This window comes from Parus major, chromosome 7 (genome assembly GCF_001522545.3).
Source record: "Parus major isolate Abel chromosome 7, Parus_major1.1, whole genome shotgun sequence".
NCBI lineage: Eukaryota > Metazoa > Chordata > Aves > Passeriformes > Paridae > Parus > Parus major.
In genome coordinates this window covers 9464741-9484586 of record NC_031776.1, presented here as the reverse complement: position 1 = coordinate 9484586, position 19846 = coordinate 9464741, and the positions used below count along the sequence as shown (strand labels likewise).

At 37.6% G+C, this 19846-nt stretch overlaps 1 protein-coding gene across 4 annotated transcripts in view; it reads left to right on the top strand.

The window, feature by feature from the left end:
* HECW2 (HECT, C2 and WW domain containing E3 ubiquitin protein ligase 2) overlaps nucleotides 1-19846 on the top strand; it is a 167102-nt gene that overhangs the window by 20564 nt on the left and 126692 nt on the right. Inside the window, exon 1 of one of the 4 annotated variants that reach the window (XM_033515891.1) lies at nucleotides 8595-8693. The exons of the other annotated variants lie outside the window; for them this stretch is intronic. The gene's annotated coding sequence lies outside the window, so the exon portion shown is untranslated. Of the gene's footprint in view, nucleotides 1-8594; nucleotides 8694-19846 lie in introns of those variants that run through there. 4 annotated transcript variants of the gene reach the window in all.

The window sequence follows — 19846 nt, the reverse complement described above, 5'->3', positions numbered from 1 at the left end:
GCAACAGAAGCTGGGTTTTGCAGTATCTGTGCCTAGCCTAGCACCTGTGTCTCCAGAGTGGCTTTATTTGTGAATCTTCACACATCCACTTTTATGTAAAACTGGGCTGCACAACTGGCGTTTAGTATTGCCTGACCGATGTATTAAATAAGGAAACAGTACTTCAGACTCTGATGTATAATAATATTTTGTTAAAGGGAGGAAAGACAAGAAAATGAGAGGATAGGTCATAAGTCTGGAGAAATAGAAGGGTAGAAGGTAGGAGGGAGAAAGAGGATATGAATGAATTCTACAAGTAATAACTTCTAAAGTTTTTATAGAAACAAGCATATTTTTTCAGCTTTTAAGATGCTCTTGGCCTTTTGTAAGCTTTCTGAACACTAGGGGAGCTGCTGAACAGCTCAGGGTTTAAAAAGGCCTGGCACAGTGGTAAAGTTTGCAGGATGCTAAGTTGGCCTTTCATTTGCCTTTTTAACTGTCAGGTGACTGCAGGATAGTTAGTGCCATTCTTCAGGCACACACAGGACTCTGCTCTGGCAGAGCTGTGGGGAAAAGATGGCAAGTCCTACTCTGAATCAATATAGCAGTTCCCACTGACTTGTAGGGAGCCCAGTGCTTTCTAAAATATAGGCTCTAGCAAATTGAATATTATTTTGAGATTTTTTCTGTGCTGCTGACCTGCCAAATGCTTTTTATTTTGATATTAGTTTATCTGTTTAATTATTTTTTTGTTTATATTCTTTAGGGCAGGAATTGATTCTCACTCTGTGAGACAGAGGACCTTATTTGATTCCTGTCTGGGGATAGCTCTTAGTATCTTAACACATGAATATTCCCTGGGCAAAAGGGTATTTTTTTTTCCTCAAATCCATTAAAGTTGGATAGGCCAATCTAAATCAAGTCTTATGTGATGAAATCCAAGATAATCCAAAGATAACGCTTAAGGATGTCCAGTCAATAACAACTGTTTGATAAGAGATTTTTTTTTGTAGTGCAGACTGTTTCTTCCCAAGCATCCAAAACATCCAGGGTATCCAAGTTTTTCCTTCTACCTGCTAAAGGTAGAAGAACATGGTTGGGTTTTTCTAAATTTAAAAATTCTCATACCTCTTTTACCATAACAAATGTCAAAGTAAGGGATCTCTTCCATGTTTTTTTTGATTCTGGGCTAAGTGAAAGCTTATGTACTTCTGTGATGTTTGTGCCACTTGCAGGATGGGTGTGGGATAGCAAATTCTTCCAGGGAAGTGGTCACAGCCCTAAGCCTGGCAATGTTCAGGAAGCATTTGGACAACACTCAGGTATATGGTGGGATTCTTGGGGATGGTGCTGGGCAGGGCCAGGAGTTGGACTTGATGGGTGTCTTCCAATCCAGCACATTCTACAATTCTGTGAAATTTTGGCATAGATTTGACATCAGAATAGAAATTAAAACTTGAGGCTTGGATTCTTTCCTACATTTTTAGGCTACATTTTTGGCTATAGCAAGTGAAGCGTGAGACATGCAAAGAGCAAAGTCCACCATGGCAGTTCCATATAAACAAGTTCACCCTTGCAAGCATGGAAAAATAAAAAGATTATGCTATTAAAAAATCAAAACACCCCAGCATTTTTAAAAGATTGATGAATTTAACCAGTGGTGAAAATGTATCATCCACTTGTGCAGTGTGTATATCATCTGCTTTTTTTTTGTCCCTTCTAGTCTAGACAGTTTAGGATGCCATTAGTGAAGTTTCTGCTTGTTTGAGAGTGCTGGGATATTGTAGAAAGAATGTGAATGAAGAGCAGGGGTCATTTCTCAAACAAAGCCTGACAGCTTCTTTGTGACCCCTACTGTTTGTGGATTTCATGCTGAGCAGTTCTAGTGATGAATTCTGACATGCAGTAAACTATGGTGCATCCAGGCACTAGAGAAAGTCATTCACACAGAGGTAAAAGGTGAAGTAGCACATGCTATCTTGTAGTAACTGGCACAGCTCCTTGGAAAATCAGTTAAGCTAATCTTGCTTTATGCAAGCCTCAAGTATAGTCTTAAAATGTAGCCAAGACACGTTCTTACAAATAAATATATATGATAATAATTTTCAAAGTGAATGGGAAGTTACTGCATGTTATACATACTTACCACTCTTAAAGATTCCAGTTTTCTCCATTGATCATTAGTAATTGTGAATATCCCACAAGTGATATACATCTGACTTTAAATGATGAATCTTACTGGGTTGATATATGTGATCTTGGTGAATATAATGTTTTTTCTTTATAGGTTTTTATTTTTAATATATGGAGGAAAACAATCAGGATAGTAATAGTAGTGTTTCATGTTCCTAGAGGACTTAGTAAAGTACAAGAAGCCCAAAGAGAAAATACTACAGAAAATGAAGAGAATGAGTTATAAAATGTAGCATTATTAAATAAAATAATGCTATTAAGATAAAGGGTTGTTACTATATTGCAGAAGTATTAGCCTGTAACTATTGTTACCAGTTCATCTTGTCAGCAGTGTTCTTCACTTTCGCTTTTTGAATTGGAACATTTTATTTAGACATCTCTCATTCCAGCATGTTTTTTACTTGCGTGGAAACAGATGATTGTTTTACTGTATCATATTTTTCTTTAACAATACATATACAAGGGATGTCTGCAATTTTGACAATCTTTTTTCTTCCATAATGCTGATCTGTCCATCTGTTTCCATGTGGGGTTCTTGTGCATTGCCATTGTTATAAATACCAGTGAATGCAGATACTGCAATGACTCACTGATGGTACGTGTCTAATCTTTAAGTATCTCTGGAATATTAATGCTTCAGGCTTCATAAATGCATCAGATAGATGTTGCAATGTCTTCTCATGGGGTCTGCCTCAAAATAATTATTAGCATGTGGTAAAAGTTGTGCTGTGTCCTACAAAAATGAAGAGTGTTAACGAGAGTTTTAATATAATTTCCACTATGCCTGTAAAACTTCCAGAAAAATAACACTAGAAGAGTTAAGTAGCAGCTATCAAAAGTATTTATGTATGTCATTCACTGAAAATGGTTTTCCATTTAATCCTAGGAAAAAATAGACATGATATATTGAATTTGATGAGTGTACTGACAATTTAGTGTGAAGGCAAATCCCTCCTCAAAAGGCAGAAATGATTTGTTCTCCACAATTGCATTTAGGAACCTAAACCTTGGCATAAATGACATTAAGTTATATGACCAATTCTCCTGAGCACTATTAAATATTTTTGGAAGCTTAATTCTAACAAATTAGCTCTTACAAGCTTCTTCCTTCATCCTGGCACTAGTGAGTTTAATTTATATATAATATCTAGGAGTCTGTACCTGTGTCCAGCTCAGTTTGAACACATGCCATGCGGTTTTTTAAGTGCCGTGTAAAGATTGTACAATTAAACATCGTAAGTACATTAGTAGACATGGATCCATGTAATGTTGGTAGGTGAGCCTTGTTAAAGCAAGGGTCTCCACTGTAAATAGAGGATCTTAATTTTTTATTTAGTTGAGCTTTTGAGTTTGATATTAAAAAAAACCCCACAACTTCCATTTGTATAAGTGTCTGTATAAATATGTGTATGTGTATGCACACACATCCTTTCCATTTTACAACAGAAACTGAAAATCCCAAATCCAGACACAGCAGAATGGAGCTGCATGGCAGCTCCCCTTACCTTAGTTACAGGGGCTACGTTTTTTAGGACTATTGAATCAGTGTTTAATACTTAAGTAGAAAACATGAATATTTTCATAACAGTTATGCTCACATGGTTATGATGTATCAGAGCACAACGCAGCCAATAATTCACTGCCAGTTCCCTAGTGCTGAACTTATGAATGATTTACTCTCCACAGCAGCAGAAGGATGCAAGTTAAGAGCTGAGTGTTGAGTAAGGGCGGCTTTGTACTCATTGCATTACAAAGCCATGCTTAAAACAGCTTCAGTGTCACGCTATTGTTTTTCCCGTGCTCAGGAAATACCTTTCAGAAGTGTGAGTGTGACGAGGAGAGCGTTGCCTCCTGAATGCCCTGGTGCAGCTCTGTTCAGCAGCCCAGTTTAGGGGATGGGAAAGAATCCCGCACAGCCCCAGGGCAGAAGGAGGAAGAAGTGAGGGTTCATACAGTGCAGTAGTAGGCTATGAAAGGAATTAGCAAAGCATCTCACGAGGTAAGCTTCTTGGAAGGAAATACGAATGTATCTTTTTATGGAGTTTAAACACCCCTGGGATTTCCTATCCATGCCATGTCCTATCTGAAACCTCCTGAAATCCTCCCAAAAACTTAGTGAAAGTAGCTTTGAACTTTTATTCTTTGGTTTACATGACTTACATACTTGTGCTGGAAGCTTGTATAATTTTTTTAAAAATGTAAAATACCACATAATTTTATTCATGAGTCTACTAACCTGTTGTGAATACAAATTTCCATGTGTATTTGGGACTATTTCAGTGTCTCTCTATGACCTGAGAGACATCCCTATGTGGAATTCACTCCAGTTATAGACAGCATATATCCACTGCAATCCAGCATGATTTAACTGACTAGTGTGAGCATAAACAGCTTTTATTGAACTGTGGCAATAGTGGCAATTTAGTCTAGATTTGACAGCCTATGCAACATTTTGGTCTTAACTGTACAATGATGTAAAAAAAAAAAAAAAAAGATAGTTATTGAGTTTAGCTCTTTGAAGGCAGTTTTTTTAGACAGCTTGCCATTGCAGTAATACACAGGGATGCAAACAATATGGTTTGTGTTAAAGAAGGTACTGTAATCATTATTCTAAAATGTTTATCAAAAAAGGACTAATTGAAGGTGTTACCATACTGTGTTTGTGTTCTGTTCAAAGGCAATACATGTATGTACTGACCCAACAATGGGTGATGCTGTAAGTGACCTTAAGAAAAGATCAACTGTGTTGAAAACACTTGATGAAAGTTCTGATTTCCAGTTTTGATAGGTGATGAATTAATTAATTCTTAGTGTTTTAATGCCTTCCTCTTTCTCCTGCCCTCTTTAAATACATTTTGGAGACTAATATTTCCATAAAGTCAGATTCATTAGTAAGGAAGGGACTAAGGCAAAAACGCCCCAACAATTGAGATAAGAGCCAAATGACTGCTGTACGTAGTGCTTCTCTCCTACCACCCACAAATACCTTGATGCAGGATAAAATTTTTTTTTGATTTTTTACTGATTAGGTTCAGTTGTTCTCTTAGATTATAGTCATCAAGTTCATTACATTGTGCATTTGCCAAGAGTAGAAAGGAGTCTTCTTAAACTCCAGCTACAATATAGCAGTATTTTGATTACATTGAAAAATTCTGTGGCAATTCACAATTAATATTTTGAGGAGGTTATAAAAAAATATTTCTTTCTAAGTAGTAGTTTATCTGAAGTCAAATCAATTAATTTGCTCCTTGATAAGAACGTGTCTGCATAATTTTCTGCTTTTTTGTGTCTCTTTCTCAGAAGGGTGGCAGAGACATGGCAGGGGGTGGCTTTAATGGAAGGGTAAAGGAAAGCAGAAGGATGCTCAGCCCCTCTGGGGAGATGGCTGAAAGCTGTGCCAGGGCCCTGAGAGAGCAGTGCTGAGAAGGGCTCTCCGTCCCAGGTCTGGTGACAGAAAACAATCTGCCAGAGAGTGAAGCAGAGGAAAGAAAGGCCAAGACAGGCTGGGTGGCAGAGGCAGAGATAGCTGATATTCCCCATAGTGTTTGGTTTTTTGGTATATATTGTACTAATTTTTTTTTATTTGTGTTACTCCAGAAACACGGATTGGTTCAGAATGACACATTGCATATGAAGCAATACAGTGCACTACAGATACTGACTACTGCTTTAATAAAGTCAGTGTAGCTATTGTTGGGGAAAAGCTGATAAATATTTTGACACAAAAAGAGAGAATGTCAGCCATTTACTGTGGGGAGTTTGGCAGTCTTTCCAAATTAGGCAATTTGGACTAGTCTTCCATTATTTTTGGCCAACTTTGCTGGCACTGTACTGGTTTATCAGAAACATCACAAATAATTTTCTGAGAGTGAATTCTTTTGGAGAAAAAAGACAGGATACTTTTCTTTGCATGGGAGGAGATCATATATGCAAAAGACTGACATAAAACAAGTCTTCCTTTCACTTATTTCACTGTGTTCAGATGAGTGCTGGAAGAGTTGTGTGATTACCCTCAGACGTTCACTTTATAGTGCATCAAAGGGCCTTAGGAACATGCACTTGATCACTGCAATAAATTTTGGTAATTAGAGGCATGGCAAAATGCTGTTGCTAAAAAGTGGATATAAAGAGTTGAGACTGTTGCCTTTAGCAAGAGAAGGAGATCAAGGGAATGCTGAAAGCATGCCAGATTGTGAGTGTGTTTAGTGCCTATAGCTGTAAACTCTAAAATTCATAAATGCAGTGTGAGATTAAGAGTTTGGGCAAAATACTGATGTGGTCAGGCTAGAACCAGGTCCTTGACCAACAGAAGCCCCTTTTTAAAAGTTTAAGCTTTTCTCAAATGAACGGCTGGACAAGAAAGATTATTGTTAGATAAGAAACTATTGTAAAAAGACTGAGTTTCTCCTGATAAATAAATTGGGTTTTATCAAAAGCACTACAATATTTGAGAGCAGTCCAGTTTAAGTATTTAATTTAAAAAGAATTTTGGTATTGTTGTTATCTTAGAGAGTCATTGCTGAAATAAACTTCAGTCTCTCTAATCAAATATTTAGTTTCAAACTATTATGCTCTACATCCTGCAGGGCACAGACTAATATTTTCCGTGAGTCAAAAGAGAATGGTGAGAGTATGGGCAGGCAGCAAGATTTGCGGTTTTTTTTCAAACTACACCTTGGCAATCAAAACGTACATTTTCTTCTGTTACTGTTTCTGGCTTGCAGATGTGGGATTAGATCAAGAGAAATCTGCCCTGAGGGTAAAAATTTGAGGAAAACAGAAAAACTGGTAGTAAAAAATAATTTAAAAAGTTTTAGTGAAGAGATCTTTTTAGTTATGATGTGCAAGAAGGCTTCTCCCTTTTTCCTTTGGTTTTTAGGACATGACTGATCTTCTGACACAGCTGGTGCTTACTATGCTGCCTATGGTAAATAAAACATGTTGGTTGTGTTTTCCAGGTTGGCATATTTGCTTCTTTTTGTTGATTTTTGTCTCCTTGGAGAACACGTCACCTTGTTGTGTTTATAACTCAAATAATTTGCTTGTGCATATAGCTTTAAAAAGTCATACTTGGAGTCTAGTGATTTTTTTCTTTTTCTTTTTCTTTTTTGTTCCCTGACATGTTTCCTTTGTTAGACAATGAGTCACAAGCTGTCTCATCCTATTAATAGCTTATTAATTTTTAATTTCAAAAACTCCTTTTGTAAATGTACTGTATTGAGTAAATCATTGGGAGTTCTCTGCTTCTCTAAATAAGTAATTATGCATTTCAAGGTAGTTCTATCAGTTTAATTCATTGATTACACACAAATTGTACAAATTAACAAACAACATGCTAATAAAATCCGCTGTTTATTGAAGGGTGACAGTTCTCTCAAATAAAACATGGCTCTGGAAAACTGTTCCTGGCAGTGTAGCTTGTTCATAATGTTCTGTCATTTGTTTTTTTCAAATCCTAATTTCTAGTGGCACATGTATTAAAAATAAGTAATTGAAAACAAAATCAACCGTACAAATTCTGAAAATATTCTTCAGTCTTTTTTCATAAATATTTTGAAAGTAATTTAAAATATTCAGATAGTTCATAGCAATACAGTGCTAACATCTCCTAGGTGCCAACTAGAGAAGGTGTCAGGGATACTGTGAAAGAGAATTGAGGAGAGCTTTATATAGAAATTCTCAGTTGAATGTGTCAGGAAGGTTTAAACCATTTTCTTGGTGTATCATACTTCAAAAGGTATTCCAGGGACAGTTAAGATGAAGGCGACAAATTCTGATAAGGAACCTTGAAGCTCATGGAGGAGGAAGAGCACCAAATCTAGAAGTAATGAAAAATATGCTTTAAAGTAACAGTTGATTCTGTGGTTTTCTTACAGATTTCACAGAAAAACATTAGGACCAGAGATTTAGGCCTGGGAGTCTCCTTATTTAAGAAACTTCACTGTGCGTATCCAGACCCCTCTGACTAGTTCATTCCTCTTCACTCTGCCTTTTCTACTCCCTAGAAAAACCCGCACTATGTGAACTTAAATTCTCTTAAGAACAAAATGCAACTATGATTATGTGAGGTTGATGTCAGATGTAAAATAGCTCTTGTATTTCCAGAATCTCACCTACTTCTAGTTTCATCTTTAGCAAAAAGAATGGCATGTTATGAAATGCAGGGTGTCTACACCGTGGTTTTGACTAATTGGAAATCATAATGCTTAAAAAAACCCCACCAACCAATCCACAAAAAAACCCCAAAAACCAACCCCCCAAAAAAGCTCTAAGAACACCCACAGAGCAACTGTTTAATGCCCATGAGAAAGTTGATTCTGTTAAGCTGAATATTCCACTGTCAATCTATTAATAATGGAAGAGTTTAGTCATAACTGAACTCCAACTGTGGATTAATAATGGAATCATTATGAATTCTAGGTAAGAAGAAATGATGGACTTAGCTATGGCTCTCATGTATGTTACAGCCTTAGAGTTCAGGATGCTTATAGGAAATGACATCTTCACCTTGAGAATTTGAAGTGAGTAAAATCATATTTGCTACATGAAATATATTTCTATGCTTGTTTTATTTGATGATTAAAACAAAGCGAGATCTCAGTTTTGTTAGAACTTTTTGTCATGAGAAATGCTCCTTTATTTGAAAGACCTCAGGCACTATGCATGTTAGGCTTTAGCCTGGTGCTGAATAAGCCTTGCCATCTGCTGCTGCTCCCAAGCACTCAGGAGGGACAGAGAGAGTCCTGTTAGCTTCAGCAGGTATTGAGCTTGCCTTTACCTGGTCAGCAGATGCTTGTGTGTGTGCTTGAGCTGAGCTGGTAAATGTTGGGGGGAAACATCCTCTGGCTGTGGTTGGAACTTTAGGAATGATGTTTCACTGGCCACACTTTCTGGAGAATGCTTAGTTGCATTTTAGGATGTGCTCCACCAAATATAACTGGAAGACGTATTTGTGCCTTAGCACAGAGAAGTTTCCTCTGTATGTAGATTGTAAGACAACTATAAAAGCCCATGTTATATTTAGATCTGTTTGGTTATTGATCACTAAATATAGACAATATCCAAACTTGTACTTTTTAGCATTAAGGAGTCATGTATTTTTCACTACTTGCTTTTCTGGTCTCATATGCTTAAATAACTTTATTTCTGTTGCCTGGCTGTATGACACCCTGTGACACCCTCTGCAGCATTCTGTAATCTCCAGGAATTTCAGTGCCTGTTATATCATGCATACTTGATTAAATCCTCCCAGTAGCCTGTAGGTAGCAGAAGGTACTGCCCCTGAGGCTTAAGTTTCCAGTAGGCATGCCTGATAAAATAATGAACAGGAACAAATCAAAAAGGAACCCTATCAGACATTTCTTAGTGTATCCATCATAGCTGGATGCCAGTTCAGATAGTGCATAACACTTTTCCAAGGATGTGGTTAGAGGATAAAATCCCAGTACCTCTCAGCCCCTGGGGCCTGGAGACACCCTACATTCCCTGTGCACACAAGGGAAGAATTGGGACTCTCAGGAGAGTGAAGTGTAAGAATTGCAGGTTCTGATTAGCTCTGAAAGGCTGGTGGCGTGACATGGGAACCGTTTAATTTTCTGACCCTCGTGGAAGTTCCCAGATGGATCTGTGGCAGTATTTTCTGATCTTTTAATTACCATGTCTCTCCCCCTGCAGAATAGTCTGTTCAACCACCAAGTGTGCTATTAGCACTTTTTAACAACCCATCGATTTGCTTTTGTGTAGCCGCTGCTCTCTGAGCATCCGCTGGGCAGAGCTGAACTCCAGCAGATCAGCAGCAGCTCCCCTTGCCTTGACGGGCAGTGCTCTGGGAGAGATGAAGACGATTCCAAACTGAGTACATCTCATCTTGACATACCCAGGCACGTGCAGCCTGTGGCTGCTCCTGGATATAGTTCAGGACCTGAGAGGTTTGCTACATCACTGGGGTTCATGGCAGAGAAAATAAATTTTAGTATTTCATCTTGTGTGGTTGTGCAATCCTTCAGTTTTGAAACTGCTTATTGTTGTGTGTGCCAGTCCTTTGTGCTTATTCTAAAATAAATATTTGTCAGTCTCCAGTGAAGTTTGGAGTGTTTTCCTAGGGTTTCCCCTTGCACCAGAAGTATCAGTTGGCAAATTTTAACTCTTAAATGCCATAAGCATGCTATGCACTCTAGGTGACCTTTGCTAGGTCTTCTATTGCCATTTGCTTCAGGAGCTGAAGCTCTGAAGTAGGGTATTCAGGAAGACACACAATTACAGTGATGGTCCAGATTTATACTGGCAATCCACTGCAGTACAGATGGGGGTTGATAACCCAGAACTTTTGGTGGTAATTATGTAGAAAATGCCAAGAAGCAAATTAATAGGTTTAAGAAGTTATTTTCATGGAAAGCTGTTGGCATGAGTGTATATCATGTATATCTGCTCAGAGTTGGTCATGACTTCTGGTCAGGTGCAGTGGGGAGCCACTTCTACCTCTCTGTTAGGTTGGATACAGTTGTAAAACAATTTTTTCTTTACTTAAAAGAAACACTAGAAAGTAAGTTTGAGAATAGCATGTTCTATAATTGAAGCTCTTTTTTTTGTTTTAGACAAGATGCAGCATCTGATGGGATGTCAGCAACACTGGTACACGTATTGCTCTGTTATCAAGGAGAAATGGAGTTAAAGTAATTGAGTTAAGCGCTTAAAAATACTCTGCTTTTTTTCCTACAGTCAGTACTGGTGGGAGATGACAAACTAGTGGCTCAATATTAGGACACTTGGATTAAACACTTTTGCCATGTGGAGGATGCCTATTAATTTGAAGTCAACTAATACAGGCCATGTTACATTAGTAGTAGAGGCCTGCTGAGCTGTTTTCAGCAGTTGCTGCTTTTCCAACTGCAGTTGGCACCACTGATGTGTATTGGGGGTATTCCAGTGAAGCCTTTGGAAAGAACGAGTGGTCTGCTTTATCAGTGCCTGTAAAACTGCTGCCCTTCAACAGCAGACCTGTGTTGTGACCAATTAGCAAGAGTAGTTAAGTGCTTCTTTTTATGGTGTTTGATTTTTCTGAAGGGTTCACCTTTGGGGTTCAGCCTTATTTTGAAATGTGTTTTTCTATTGTACCACTGCTTTCTCTAAAAACTGGTATTCTTTTACAGTTCCAGCACGCTCCATTAATTTTTGGTGTTGGCAGCCCTAAGACTCGTTTGTGTGTTAATCTGAGGTTTGTGTTTGCATTACAGTGTGGTGGAGGTGTCAGATTGTTAGTGAAGTACAACAACATCCTCTGCTTGATTAGTCTGCTGCTGCATTTCAGGAAAAAGCTTAAAACTGCTGTTATGAAACCTGACAGTGGTTGCCTAAACCTGATATTTTTTTATTACTCGTCTACTGGACTTGCATCACAGGGCTAAAACAATTTAGTGGTAATAAACAGTAATTTGTCTGCAATTGTTTGGTCATATAATTTATTAGGCAAACAATTTTAAAAAAATCAAAGCAATCTCAAACTACATGGAAATCCACCAGCTCCCCAGCAGTGTTGATAGGAGACTTCATTCATATATTTTCAAATAATGACGTGATTTTGGCAAACTATCAAATCCAGTCAGTATGTGGGTATTTGTTTTGAGTGACTTCTCTTTAATTCTGCTTAGTAATAACCTACAACAGAGGTTGGCGGCGGTAATTTGGCACAACTGAAGGGCTGACACAGAGGCAGTGACATTATCTAACCAGAAAACTGCATTGCATCTTGTTTTTAGGGAAGGTCACCCTGTGAAGTCAACTTCCAAATGCAGGATAATGCAGGGACATTTCCATTAATAAGGTAAAAACCAAACCAATCAGTGTAGTTTGGGATTTTTTAGCTTTTTTCCCCCCCAAAATAATTATTTTCCCAAAATTTTATTTTATGTTATTGGGTTTTGATCATGTTGCATATAGCTATTTTCAATCTTTCTTTTTTGAACCTTAAGCCAGGAGATTTGCACAAGCAATATTGAGCAACTGGATCCTGGGTGGTAGGGGAGGGAGGACAGTGTGTTTGAAGCCAAAATGCATTTGTGCATAGTAAGGACACCAAAAATAACAGAACGTGTTGATTTCTTTTTCTTTTTGGTTCTGTGGAAAAAGACTGATTGTTTCTGAAAAATCTGGAAAAAATAGGTGTTTCTGATCATTATGAGTATAATGCATCATAAGAAAAGCAAAGATAAATCTTGAGTGTTTACTAGGCTGAATGTGAAGAAGGGGGGAAGAAATATACTTTATTTATAATATTCCGGGTTTCAGATAAATCGTGTGAATTTTACTCTGAATTATCAGTTTTAAGTAGCTGTATGTCTATGCAAAGCTCAAATCCTAAAGTGTCTTCATAAAGAGCCAGCCAAGGACATTTCACTGAAAAATCACTATCATGTTATTGCACCTGTTTTACTGTTCCTCCTGCAAAAATATTAAAATGGTAATAAGCATATGATTTAAAACTTCATCCATAAAAAGCTTGAAGTTACCTCTGCTGTAATGGTGCTGTGCTGGTGTTTGGTTTTGCTTTTTAATTAAGAATATGTCTGATGTGGATTAAATTACATTTTATAGTTGCACATTGAAAAACAGATTATATTTAAAATCAAACAATTAATTTTAAAGAATGCAGTGGGCTATGGTATCTGTTTCATTTTGTCACACAGCAATTAGCAACTCTTAGCTCAATCAAAACAAGTCCTTTGGTCTAAATACACCCAGGTCACTTTAAAAACATAAAGGCACAACACAACATGTTAAAAAAAAAAAAAAAGTAGATATCCCCAACGTAATAAGTGTAGGAAATTTAGGCCTCCAGATGAGATTGTCTGAACTTCTGTTTATATATTTGGTGGTATGTGTGCTGGGATTTCTTGGCTGTATTTATAAACACTGATTTCAATCTTCTTCCGTTTCCTGGGGCTGTAGCACCTACGCCCTGGGGTGGATTTATATAGAATTGTGGTGTGTTCCTGAATGGGTATAGCCTCCACCAGAACTAGTGCAGTCTTTATTAAAATCCTTTGTTCTGTTGTATCTGTAACGTGACTTGATGTTAAAAATGAATGTGAAAATACAATCAGAAAATTTGACGCATTTGGCTCAATTTTAGATTTCCTTTCTTGGTGGGGGGCCAAAGTAATTTTATTCTGAAAATGAAATATTAAGATGAAAAGATAAAGATTTAAGTAGTTACTTCAGGGTTTTTTGGTAAGTCTAGTGGATACATCTGCTGCTGGTTGCTGTTTGTTATCCGGTGCAGGAGTCCTCTTACTAATGAATTCTTTCTAAACACACAAATTGCAGATGGGGACTGGGCTGCAAGAGACCTGTGCCTTTTGGGTGATGGATCAGCAGACTTTGCTGCACATTCCTGCAAATGGCTGAGGGTGGAACTCTTCAGAATCCTTTATGCCAAGATCCCAGGGGCTGGGGTTTTTGTGGACTGATGAATTTAGGGCCAGTGATAGCAATGTAAATATGTGCAGTGAGAATCCTTTCAACAATGGTCCATTTCTTTGCAGGATGAAGATGAATGAAAATTTTTCAGCCTGGAAAAATCCTGTGATACACAGCTCTATTTTTAGCCCTACTTATTAAAAACTCATGCATATTTAATAGTTAAAGTATTAATTCATAATAAGCCTCATCTTTATATAGCCCACTTTGTATTGTTGTCTTTTCACTAATTGTTCATGTAGCTTCTGAAAGATTTCTGCTTCATTTACTGCAGAAACCAAGGAAAGCAGCAAATGCAGCGGTAATCCTGTAATGAGAAAAAAATTACAGTATGTACTCACTGAACTAAATAATTGTAATTGTAAGGTGTACTCACAAGGAGGGGAGGCACGGCTGGTGATATCTTTGGTATCTCTAACTCCTCAGTGGTCTGTGCTCTAGCACAAATTCCTCATCTCAAGAGCACAGACCAGACACAGCCAAGTGTGCACTGGGATGCACTTGCAGGTGGTGATCGCATGTGCCAGTTACCCCAGGAGTATCTTGGTTGTCAAAGTGGTGCTCCTTAGGACTCTTAACTGGTGCTCTCTTCTCTTGAGTGGTTACAGATTGTAAACTGTAAATCAACAAACTGTTAAATAGGGGAAGTTTTTCCAGTCTGTCTCCCTCTTCCTTTCTAGTTGAGATTTAGCATGTATCTCTGGCTCTGAGGCTGTTCCCTGTGTTTCCTCGGAGCTTCTCGCCTCTGACCACTTCAGTGATTGCCCTGCAGCGGTTTAACTTTGTGGAGGGAGGGAATTTGTATGGCATAGAATATGTCTAAATGTCCTACTGATGTCTTGCTGCACCTCAACAAATGCAGGCATGTTCTCTTAATAACCTGTTGGTATAAATTAAGTAATCTGACTCACAGTTGTGGAAGAGAATTTATCCAGGGCACAGTAACTACTTACAATCTGATTTCTTTTTACCGAAATGATAAAAGTGCTCTGCTTCTTGAATTATTCAGCTAAAATGTTTTCTTAAAATTATTTCAGTGTTTTCAAAAAAAAAATAGTAAAGCAGTTGGTGTATAAGAGTTCTGACAGTGTTCCAAGCATGAAGTTCTGACCTAAAATATATTTTGGAGGAAAATCTGAAATAGGACATAAGACTGCAATCTTCTTCTTTAAAACAAGTTATTAGACTTGGAAGTGTTTGTACGGTGCTATTTTGTGGTTTTTAAAAGACAAAACTGTTGCTGTTAAGCAACAGAACTGGTTTGGTTTAGAGCTGAAGTGTTTTGAATATTAAACTGATTTATCCTATAAGTAGAGAGGGTGGTATCTACACTTGCCTATAGAGCCCTGCCTCCTTTCTGCCTGGATTTATTTAGGCTGAAGATCAGCATATGTGTTTAACACAGACAAACAATTTGGTTTTTTTTTTCTTATTCTGTGCTCTTTTTCTGTGGATTATAAGGAAATTATTTAAAGAAGGTAGAGCAGATGTTTTCTGGAGGAGGAAATCTTTAGGGCTTTCAATCTCTGTAGTTTCTGCAAAGATTGCATTCATAGCTGTTTGATTCTCTGCAATATTTCTAAATTAATACACTGGATACCTTAAGTTAAACTCAAAAATATATATATGAGAAACATAATAATAATGACATGTTTTATGACATGCTTTTGGTAATGGCACCTCCTCCTTAAGGTGGTCATATACTTGGGATAGTCAGCAGGCAAAAGCCATTGCCTTTGAGCTGGCATGACCATCAGTTCTTCTCAGTGTTAGGGATGCCTTTAGTCAATGATTGTTTTGTAGAGCTTCATTAATCCAAAAAGTTTCATTAAACTGTAGACAAGCAGGAATGTTCTCATGTTTTAATTCAGCCAGAGAGTCTCCTCAAATCTTTATGGAAACGCAGGCTTTGTGGGAGGACAATTATAACTGGCAAAATGATCTAAATTGAAATATCAAAAGGGTAAAAGAGGCATAAGGATGGAAATTCATATTTATACAGACAGATAGTTAAATTCACTCCAGCAAAATTTGTCAGTTCTTAAAAATAATTGTTTCCTGTTTTCCTCATCTACTGATTGTATCTACAGTTTATTTATAAGATTTAGGTACACAAAGCTTTGGGTTGGTTTTGGTTTTAATTTTACTTTGTTTTGTAAGGAGACCAATTGAGTCTTTTTAAAACATCTTCCCGCCCACATTATGATCAGTTTTACCAGGTTGGATCTTGAAAAAAATGGAGAATTGGGGAAATTGTTTTGCTCTGGCCTGGTGGGCATTCTTTTCTATTCTACTTTTAGTCTACCAACATGTTTCAGTTACAGAATTCTTGAATTTGCAGTCAGTTGATACATGTTCTGCACAAAGAAAAGCCTTTTTTTGAAGTTGATATACCCCTTTGTGACAAAACTGAATATAGTTATCATGAACTGAAGTGTGTGCTGCTTGGAGAGAAACAGTATTCCCGTGTTCCCTGGTAACATGGGAATCTCTCAGTGTGAGAGATTTACCTGGTCTGTGGTGGTTTTGTTACCATTTCAGTGGGTGAAATCAGTTCTATCTGGTAGAAAATTGAGCTCAAACAGGCTTGAAAATGGGAATGACTGTATTGGATTTGGGCTTGCATGGATGGAAGAATGAATGTTTATTCATATTCATTGTATGTTCCGAGGATTTCCATCAGCATAGAATGGACTTCCAGTTAAAAATTGAACGAAAATTAATTTATATAAATGCTTATTGCATATCTAACTATACATATCCATGTTTTAAAAACTGCCAAATAAATGCTTAAATCAGGCTCTGTTAAGTATCGCTGAAATACAGCTGTCATTCCTGGATGTGACACTCACTGAATAGTTTCTGCTTGGGTACCAGTTGCAGAGTCTTGGAATGAAAATGCAGAACTATTCTCATAGTAAGCAGTAAATAATTGTCCTACTTCTGTCAAGTACATTATTTTATAAATGGCTTTTTGAATTGTGCCTTTTTTGGCCTGGCAGATTTCCTTTATTTTTTTCAGAAGAATACATCTTTTCTGTTTGTCAAGCTTTTTAGCATTGTATGCTTTCTTCTGGTACTGTGTTATTTCCTTTCCTGAACAGGCAAATGCTAAATTTTTCTTTTTCTGCAGAAGTTCTGTGTTTTGGTCTTTACTTTCCCTTGTGAAAAAGCCTTGGGAGAAAACTTATAATTGGATAATTCTTATATTTATTTGTATTTATTTATAATTGGGCTGTTGCTGCTGATGTTCTGGAAGTCCTAAAGACAGGAGGGATTTCAGGAGAGTTGAATGGGTTACCTTTTTTTTTTTTTTTGGTCATTTATAGGCTCCTGTAGGCTTTCACATATGTAAGTATGAGCATATATTATAGTTTATTCACAGAATAATTGAATTCTAATTTCCCCATACTGTGACAAAGTAGCTTCTCATAAAGATTATAGTCTGACATTTGAAGTGGGCTGTGTTTTAGATGGATTATGTGACTTGGCATCAGAAGTCTAAACTGAGAGCAGCTGCATCAGTACTTGAAGGGAAATTCTTGAATACAACCAATCAACAGCAACTAGCAGTAGATATAACTGCGTCATAGACACTCAAGATCAAAGCCTGGCAGTGGAGATTCTGGTTTTGAAGTTTTCTGTAGAGTACCATTGCATCTTAAATTATTCAAGGCCAGAGTTCACAATATGCAGGGTTTAATGGCTGCATGGCTGTACCTTGAGTCTCTGCCCCAGTTGTGAACTCCACTCTGACAAGTGCTGCTACAGGTAAGATTACTGAAATAAATGAACTTGGTTAAAGTAGTTGCCACACACCAGGAGGAGGTTATGGAGGGGATATCATACATAAGGAACATGGCCTGTTGGTTGTGAAATTGTAGGGCAATTTCACAACCAATTTCCAGTCAGGTTTTGTTTCTCATGTGATTAGCCTAGAGGATAGAAGCCTATCTGGTATGTTTAATTTAAATTTATGTGCTGTTCTTATATTGCTACTTTGGTGAAAGACAGGAATGAGTTTTAGGCAATGGACATCCTCCTGTATGTCTGCAGAGTAATACTAAGATACATCTGCAGGCCAGATGGATCTCACAGCCTGGCAGCTGCAGCAGAACGGATTAGATGAACGCTCTGTAATCTCTTCCGTACAATTCCAGACAGGTTATCCAGGCTCTCAGTGTTCAACTCCACAGTTCGTGTGGCTGAGTTAGCTTGAAGTGTTTCAGAGCTTCTGAAACACTGAGCTGTGGGGACATGGGACATTTGTCTTCCTCGACAACAAAGGACACCAGTAAGTACCCTCTAAAACTGGTATAACTGTACGGTGCTGGGCTATGCATATGTGTATAGATGTATGCACTGGTCTCTAGGAACATATTTATGACTTTAATTCTTTTGACCAGTGGCCAGTGTGATGTATACCAGCTTGCTTCATGCTGAAGCTTTTGCCTGGTAATTAATGCAATAAGTTGTACTGAAAGCCCAGTGCCTGGTGGGCTACTGGGCAGGATGTGTGGACCTGTCAGAAATATGCACAGCTCTTCAGACTGCTGGCTTTGATAAAAGGGTTGAGCAGGAACTTCTGTCTGGTGTAAGGAAGTTGCTGTTGGGTAGAAGATAGAAGCCTTACTCAAGCAGCTAAGGTCATATGAGAGTGATATTTGTTTCCAGGTAGATACAAAAGTGTATAGGACTCACCTTATGAATGAACTGTATGAAAATCTATTGAAAATACATATTCTCTTACACTCTGAATTAACTGAACCATTCTCTGGCCAAATAATGAATGGACTGTTTTCTTAAAGTGTATGTTTATGCTGAACTATATGTTTTTTTCCCTTAGGGTAGATTTTCAGCCAGTCTAAATTATATGGTGGTTTTGAAATCTGAGCTGATGTTTAACATCTGAGCTGAGTCACCAGGTTTGAGTCCAAAGCAGACTGGAGATGCATGCGCACGTTCTTTCCTTTTTTCCTCCCTCTCCTCAACAGCAACATCCTTGTCAAATTACAGTGCGGTAATTTTTAGCTTTACCTTAAAACATCTGAGTCCAGTTTCCAGAATTTGCGAGTTGTGATTTCCCAGCAGTGATTTCAGAGGATGAGTTAGCAGACTGAAGGCAGAGTTTTCTCAGCACAGTTTACTTCCCGCATGGCTCAGAGCAGGGCAACAAGGCAAAAGGACATCCCAGCAAAATTCTATCCTTTTTCATTCAGTCTTGAGTAACTGCAGCTTCTTGCACAGATCAAGACAGAGTGTGGTTTTGGCCCTCTGAATGATTTTTTGGAGGACCTCTTCCCCTAAGGAGGCCAGCTATCTGGCACAGCCAGCACAACGTCGGGCACGTTATGTAGTCTTGCACACCAGTGGGGATACTTTGGATGGAAAAGTCAAAACATTTCTCTTGGGGAGAAGATCTACAAAGTGCTGTGTCTTTCAAAATGCTTAAGTTGACCATTGACAATTTCCTTGATTAAAAAGGAAATCTGGTTAAAAGATTGTTCACGTATAGGTTTGTTTCTGGAACCTGTGAAATTTATTAAGTTCTTTCATCATCATTGCTTCAGGCTGCTTCTAAGAGTATGCAGTAATTGTTCTATTATGGAAGACTGGGGGGCTTGGTTGAAGGAGGAAGTAAGCAGATCAGCAGAAAAATAATTTTTCTGAATTTGACTTGTCTCTGTGTTTCCAGAAAGAACAATTTATATTTCAAGACAGTTGCTATTCAGTTAATTTAAAGCTGAATTAAAGCAACTTTTAATTTCATTCCATTATAAAAGAGAGATATTAAAGAACATTTAAGCATTTCAGCTGTATCTAAATCCTGTGTCAGCTATGATGGTAGCTTTCAATCATTTTTAGTATCTTTCAAGAGCTCTCCAGATAAAAGTAATATCTGGAACTGGCTGTTCAGGGAAAAATAGTGAATAAAAATTAATTGTCAAAGGTGTAAAACAGAACCAGGGTGAAAAAAGAGAGACTTTTTTCCCTTTTAATCTTTCTGATATATCCTGAGTATAAAAATTGTAATTAAAAAAAGGAATGGTGTCAGAAGTGTAATGATTTGATTTTTCCAGTTTATGACATCTCTCTTTTGATTTTCATCAATCACAAACTCTCTAGGTTTGGAATGATCACTTTTTGCCTCCCTGCCATCTCTGGACTTGTTTGTATCATCTACCTGCATAACTAGTAA